This window comes from Pinus tabuliformis, chromosome 2_2 (genome assembly GCF_031772625.1).
Source record: "Pinus tabuliformis cultivar Carrire ecotype Pingquan chromosome 2_2, CPIR1, whole genome shotgun sequence".
Lineage (NCBI taxonomy): Eukaryota > Viridiplantae > Streptophyta > Pinopsida > Pinales > Pinaceae > Pinus > Pinus tabuliformis.
In genome coordinates, this window is record NC_142300.1 from 914,705,625 (window position 1) to 914,713,928 (window position 8,304).

The window sequence follows — 8,304 nt, forward strand, 5'->3', positions numbered from 1 at the left end:
ATTTCGAGAAATGTATAATCGCAAACAGGACAGAATGTTTACATTCTAAAACAATGGGCAGTTCCGCCATAACAAGTAGGAACAACCATAGAGCTACGAAAACATAGTGACAGTAATATAATTAAATATGCAATAACGTGCAGAAAGACGGACTTGCAAAGTTCCGGAGCCAAGGCTCTCAATAGCAAGATTTAACCTGTTAAAGAAACTTTCCTCATGAACCAAAAACTTACATATACAGAGTTAAATGTCAACATCCAAGGAGTTGCGATTCGAAACAAACAATACCATTATAATGAAAATAACCAGAGAGGGGCCGTAAGATCTTGACCCTGTTCCGAGTTAAGTAGTCATTCACTACTTCGAGTTCCAAGACCCCTTACAATAATACAAACAAATAAATTATATTCGAGACACAGAAGGAGAAAAGAGAACCCAATCTACTGGGTACTGCCGTGGGCATTTCCTGAATCAACAAGAACTTACTACTTTCATTATAATCCAAACGGGACAGGTCAAAGGCATTGAAGCCTGAGGCATTATAAACCTTGTTAACCTTTGAGAAAATCCCCAAGGACCCTATCCTGGGCACTCCTGCCAATCACTGGAATCTGAAAACAAGCAAAAATATGTATATATAAACCCTGTAGCGGCAACTTCCAAGCACGAAAACCCTTAACCATCACCTAGAAAACATTCACGCATGGTTTGGAGGCCTACCTGGTGAGCTACGTGGGATGCCAGAGTGCTGAAGACTTTGCCCTTCTCCATAGCAGAGGGCATCTCGTCTATAGCGTTCTCCTTCACACATATGAAAACAACAAAATACATTAACATTCATGAACTCATTTGTGTGACCCTGTGAGGAAAAGAGTATATATGTTAAAAAGAAAATAGCGCAAAATGTCTGCAAATGAATACCATCACCTGCATAAGCAATTTCCAGAAGAACTGGTTGATTAGCTCCTGAACAGCGAACAGGTTCTCGGTGGAATAGCTAACGGGAGAACCTCTGTGCGCAGAGAGGCGAAGCCAAAATCTGGAAGCGGCGCCAAGATCAAATGAGTTGAATGAGGACTTGGGACGACTTAACATTGAACCCAAAACCCTCCGATAAGCCTCCACCCTCGGATCCAGATCTGATGATCTGCATCGTTGAAAGAGAGCGGGAACCAAGGAGTGCAGAGAACGAGGGTACAATGCCATGCCTATTCACATGGCTCAGCAGAAAGAGTATACGGAGCAAGCCAGGTGTTTTGTGAAGGAGAAAACAACTAGCCAGTAAATTTAATGCAGACCAACAACCAGAACGCCGGAATATAACTCCGGTTACCTGAGTATTACATCCAGCGCATATAACCGGAAAAGTTACACTCAGGTAAACCCATGTTGTGGCATGATGCTGTGTTGAGTAGACGAGATGATGTGGTGTTATGTATGCTGAATAGATAAGTATATGGTAATAATAATAATTTTTTTTTTTATTGCTGTGGTGGAGTCGTGACAAATTGGTATCAGAGCAGAGGATCAATGCTGTGACCTTTGAGACAACACGGAAAGAAATTTAAACAAAATTGAAAGAAAATAAACAAGCATTGTTCAGTTACAATCTTATTATATTTGTAAGAATATAGTTAATATTGCTAACTCCTCTTCTGGTTCCATTTCTTAGGTTGAGACAAAAGGAAAACAACAGCGAGACAATAGACAGTGATAGTGAGTATGCAGAGAGCTGGCAGCGCTCCGCACAGATCGATAGTAGGCCAGGGACCTGCAATAAACCCTGGGGATAACCCATAGCTGTGGGTACAACTTGGCGAGGATAAACGTAGCACGAAACTTGCAATATTAGAGACGATACAGGAGTTAAAGAATGAGATGGCTCGATTATGAGAGGATAATGCACGACTGACGGTGGAGCAAGAAAGGATTTTAAAGAGTTTGTCTGCCAGGCAAAACCCACCACTAGCTAATCCCAGTGAAGAACAACAGAGGATGTCAGAAGAGCAAAACCATCGAACAGAGCCTGAAAGGTCAAAAGAGGGGGAGGACCATTCTGACAATGCATCTGAACAACAGACTTTAAAACGTCAAAGGGTGCAGCTACAGGGAGAATTTTGAAAGATTAAACCCCCACACTTTGACAGGGAACAAGAGGAAGTGTGGGCCATCAATTCAAGGCCATATCAACAATTCATTCTATGACCTCGGGCATGACAACAACCAATACTTTAGTATACACATTGCCTCATGCAACTATCCACCTGCATAAGCAATGCCTAGTCAACTACACATACTCATAACCGCATGTAGTCAAGCTTAAACGATCAATTATTGTAATCAACCTACAATACTAATGCCTGTAATCAAATAAAAAAGGATGCAACCCATCGTACAAGAATGTAATCAAGTTGCATATAATTGTATAGTTAGTCATATACTCATGAGGATGCATTCCATAAAACCAACATCAAGTTCTTCATGACAACCTTACTACTACCATGATCAATATGATGCAGTGCAACAAGCACATGGAATGCAAGTGTAGAGCCTCACATGCAATTGACACGCATGCATGACCAACACATTCACCCATATTTGTAGCACTAGATATGACCCAAAAAGAGTGTAACCGTGCTCTGATACCAATCTATAACACCCCCTCCCAGGTCTACCCAAAGTAACCATTTCAAGCGGGGTAAACATGAGGAGAGATGCTATGACAATAAGATTCGACATCCTATCTGACCTTAAGGAAGTGGAATTGATGAAATATCGCATGCAATCATCCAACATCATTAACAAAATCCTCAAGAGACAAGTCAGCCACTCAAACGACCTATCCCTAGGTCCCACTGCTATTTTGTAGCTCTTAGGCCATAGTCACTCTCATGCTATGGGCAAGGGAGCAGCTAGAAACCTAAAGTCACTCTCACAGGCCTGCCTACTAATGATTGTGGACCAAAATTGTTAGTTCTGTGCCAACGACCCTAAGATTTAAGCCACTTTTCTAGCCCAGAATCATGGCCTCTGCCCAAGACTTGTTTTAACTTCCATAATTCATTAAAAATATAATAACAATGTTGATCAAACAAAAATCACCCTTAGGACTAGACCTGAGCATCCCCAACTGGGACTGACTTTTTGTCAAACACTTGGCATCAATGTAACCTATAATTCTAAGATACAAGACACATCATAAATGACTTAAAAAAACTTATGAAACATAACTAGAAGGATCACCTCCTTCTCCATTGAACTACTACATCATCAATTCAGTCTCGCATCCATCCATTTAACAGTTACAAGTAAATATATGAAATAACCATGGCATGAAGCAGTCATTCAACCATGCTTATAACTAGCATAAAACCATATAAATATAAGAGATATGACAACCACTGAATCCACATATAAATCAATGCAAAAGTAAGAGAATTTATCTTTTATTAATTATAGGAAAATCCGACCAAGTTTGGGACTTCCGCGTACCTGCCTTAGACATGGCTAAACCAAATCTCTCTTTCAGCTAGTCACCCCCATGCCATATTCCAAGAATGAATGTGGGATCTCATAGAACAACCAATCCAAGAACAACCAAGGGAATCCAGAGGTTAAACCACCTGCACCCTTAACAAACCATGACCACACCAAAACCGGTGCTCCAATCACAACCGAACAGAACTTGGAATGCCATTCGGAATCCATCACTATCCTTGAGGAATTTTCCATCTCCTTGTTTCTCAGTCTTTACCACAATCCAAACCTAGATCACTACAACCTAAACCGAGACTAGTCCCTAAGGATTTAACATGTATCCCACCAAAATCGATAAAGGAATTCCTATGCCTTTGGGAATGAACCTTCAGACCACCTTCGCCCCAGATTCCGAAATTCATCCGAAGCTCAAAACCGAGATCAACATCCCAGCACACCATGGCATCTCGAAAAGGCTAGGCTAGGCTGAAATCCACTATTTTAACCTGACAATACCATGCCACCGACAACGAGAACATACACCAACATGCAAAGCCATGCATGTCCAAACCAGTTAGGAAAACACACATGCAAAAGGTTACTTGCAAGTATTCTTGCTGACGCTGCTTGATCCTGCTTTCATTTCCTTAATCCTTGCTTGTTCTTCCTTTCCTTTGCTTGCTTTTCCTTTCCTTGATCCCAAACTAGAGTGCTCCAAGAAAAATCTAAGTGACCAAGAGAGAGAGAGAACATAATGAGAGAGCACCAAACTTGAACTGATAAAAACAATAAGCCTTTTTATGCATGAGGCCTCTAATTTCTTCATTTTCCATTATTTTCCTTCAATTTCCTCCTCACATGCAACCTGTGACCTTTCACCTTACTTTTCTCCTAATTTCATTTATTTTCATAAATAGATGTGACAAAATGCCTTTTTACATTTTAATTCCTTTTCCTTAGCCTTTGCTAATTCTCCTTCCAAAAACACACATCTAGTAATTCCCACTAGGATATATTTTCCCAACATTCATCTTGGAATACCGATGGTCCTATTTTTCGTTATTAACTTTTATTACATTAACTTTTCACCATGGTTGTTATAAAAAGGTTATATGAAATGAGTTATGGTTTTTTGAGCACGTGGTATTAAAAGGCTCAACATTGGCTTATGGTATCTCAACAAACTCCATTTATAGATTAAGTATCTACCTAGTAAAATACAGTAAATCTCCTTGGTTAAGAGTCTTATTATATATATTTTTAAAATGTGTATATGTTTAATTTTTATGTTGATTCTTTTTATCATTAACGATACCTATTATTATTTTAAATATTATAAATTGATGTCTATTCACATTTACAAACATTTAATTTATATAATTGTGCTAATATATACTATTATTAAAATTTACTAAATTCCTTATCCAAAACTTATTTTGAACAATGTTAACTATATATGAAGTATATATGCGTTTTAAACATATTATACTCCAACTACACCTAATGCAATTTCATTGCTTTTGAACCATCCTAGATCCATCTTAACCCCATATTTATCAAATTTCGAGAGGGATCTAATTTGTTGAGGTGCAACCTCATTTTTTAGTGTAAAACTTGAGGAAAGGTTTGCACCTCGACAGATTTGATCCCTCTGGGCGTTGGATAAATATGGGATTAATATGGCTCTAGGATGGTTATATAATACAATATAGTATATATATTTGTATCTATGTGTCTCTTTCTTATTCCCCCTCTCTATTTCAACCCCCAAACATACACTCTCTCTCTATATCTATCTCTCTCTCCCTCCCTCCCTCTTCCTCTCTGTCTTTCTCTCTTCCCCTTCTCTGCTTCTCTCTCTCTTGGCCCCCACACTCCTCTCTCCCTCACTCTCTCTCCATCGCTTCCTTGTCACTCCCTCTCTCTCTCTCCACCTTTGTCCCTCTATGTCTTTTCCCTTCCTTCCCTCTCTCCCCCCCTCCAACTCCATCTCTCTCTTGAGCCCTCTCTCTCTTCCTTCCTCTCTTTCCCTTCTCTCCCACCTACTTCTTTCTCTACCCCCATCTCTCCCACCTTCCTCTTTCTCTCCCCCCATCTCTCCTTGACCCACTCTCCCCTTCTCTCTTTCCACTCCATCTCTCTGTCTCCCTCTGTCTATTTGTATCTCTCTCTCTCTCTCTCTCTCTCTCACCCTTCTATCGCTATCTCTCTCCCATCCTCTCTCTCTCTCTCTCTCTCTCTCTCTCTCTCTCTCTCTCTCTCTCTCTCACCCTTCTATCCCTAGCTCTCTCACCTCCTCTCCTCTCTCCCTCACTCTCTCTCCCTTGTTACTCCTCCTCTCTCACCACCTTAATCTCTCTATGTATTTTTTACTTCCTCCCTCTCTCTCTCTCTCTCTTCCCTTCAACTTTGTCACTATCTCCCACCCCTTCCCCCCCTCTTAAATTTGAACCCATTGTATTGTGTTTAAGAAAGAATCAAAATTAAAAAAACTCAATTGGTTGTAAAACATCAAATGCACATTTTGGATCAATCATGTCAAAGAAAATACAATAATGAAAAACTTAAAAACATAATGCACAATTATTGTTATCACTTTGCTCGATCTCATGCTTGGATCCTTAGTTAAAATGGATCTATGTTGGTACTTAATAATACTATTTATATTATATACATTTCACAACTTTAAATACAAAAATATTTTCATTTTTTATTTTATTAAAATATTGATTTAATTTATATGGGAATATTTTTAATAGTCCTTGGAGGATTTAGATATATCTCAAAATTAATTACAACATTTTTACTTTTAGATTCAATTAAAAAATGTTATAAAATTAAAATAAAATAAAATATTTTTGTTGTGAAATAAGTTACTAGTTTTGGGCATGTGGTATTGATAAGCCATGGTATAGACCCATTGTATTGTAACAAAGCTTATTCACAAGTTAATACTAGTACAACAACATTAAAAATATTAATGTGGTTGATATTGCCTAAGGCTTTATAAATATGACAAAAAAAACTATTGCAACATGAAGAATATCTTAACAATGTAAACATTTACGTGATTAACCATGTATAAAAGGGTTATGGGTCAACTTTAACTTGATAAAAAAAATGAATTACACATCTTCTTGTAAAATGGACCATTTTTCTAAATACAATTTGCTTATATATTAATTTCCTCATCTAATTAGAATATGAAATCCCTAGGAAATTGGTGGGTAGGGAGCCGTGTGGCATGAATCTAATTTTTTAAATTTATTAAAAGTCAATGCAACCTAAAAAACTAACACACTACAATCCTTGATAAGAATTAAGACTAAGCATAAGGTGAGCATATTCCCTTTAGAATCAATCTAGGTGCTCAATTAAAAAAATAAAAATAAACAAGTCAACAGATCCTCATCCACCTTAAGTTTTTTTTTTTTCTACATAAGACTATTTCTATTATATTAACAGGGTAATGGTAAATTTACATCATGACCGAAGTCAAGAACTCTGCTCCTATAGGAGGTAAAACTGTCCAAAACAAACATATATGAAAACTGTCTAATTTACGTCCCTCGAAGGGGATCAATCTGTGATACATATGACAGTACAAAAACTCCAAAAAACTAAGAAACACCAAATATCACAGAATCTATTCGCCTTACAGTTGTGCCCAGTGGTGAGGGGCAACTGCCAAAAAAAGAAGCATGGGTGGACATGCTAATCATCAAGGGGCTCTTCTATGATGCAACACCAGCCCATGTCTGGCAAGTCCTCTGTTTGAGTCACGTTCTGAGCAGCGGGATCCGGGTTAACCATCATCGCTTCCTGAGCTCTGCCCACCTGTTCATTTGCCTCCTGCTGAGGAGTATTTTCAACATCCAACTATAATGAAGAAGAGGGAGCCTCGATTTCCCTTGAATTCCTTGACTGTATCCTTATATCTTCTGCTTGGCTTTCTTCCTGAAAAACCACTGTGAAATAGGCAGTGATCCTGGGTTTGTTCAGTGCGCTATCAAAGGTAAAGATGGCGGAACCAGAGGTAGGGATAGGTCTGGGGTGAGAGCTGGTGGTGCGAGATCTTCCTCTTCTGCTGTGTGTTAAAGGCCGTCGCCTCCCTGATAATTCACTGGAAGACGATTCAGTTGGAGCCCTCCTCGGCTGCCCTCTACGGCTGCCCATCCTTGGTCTCAGATGAGGCATCTTGATAGTGACGACAACCAAGGTCCAGGACTGTAGCACCAGAGAACTAATCAATTTTTGGCAGCCGCTTTGCCTTCTAGTCGAGCCTCCTTTGCTGAGCTTGAACCCGTCCTCCTGGTGTGCCAAACCTGGATCAGAGAAATCCCTGCTTGTATACGAAACCAATGACCAGACAAAGAGATGAGTTACTGAGATATGTAAGTGAAAACAACAGTATGAAACACCAAAAAGAAATGCGGGAAGGAGAAGATCTAGCTTCGCTGGGAGGGCCAAGCCCATCGACACAAGAACCCGTTTCCCCTCATGCGCCCTGGAATTTGTTGCGAGACCGGAGGCAAGCAGGAAGAGTAGAAAATCCAATGAAGTTTCCGTCTCCCCAGGCCCTCCCTTGGCCTTATCATTCTTTGTCACGCCTCGGGAGGCTCCTACCATAACTACTACATTGATGGTTCGTGCTTTTTGTTGCATGCTAGTGTGTGCGAAGGTGATTTCCATCACTGTAAACTTGGTGTGTGAGCTAAACCGATTGCCTTGCAATCCCAAATACCCATCCATACGCTTATGCCATGCGCTAGATGTCGTATCCTCTTTAGATTCCTTGTATTGGTCAGGCAAGTGGCGTTCTGCCTT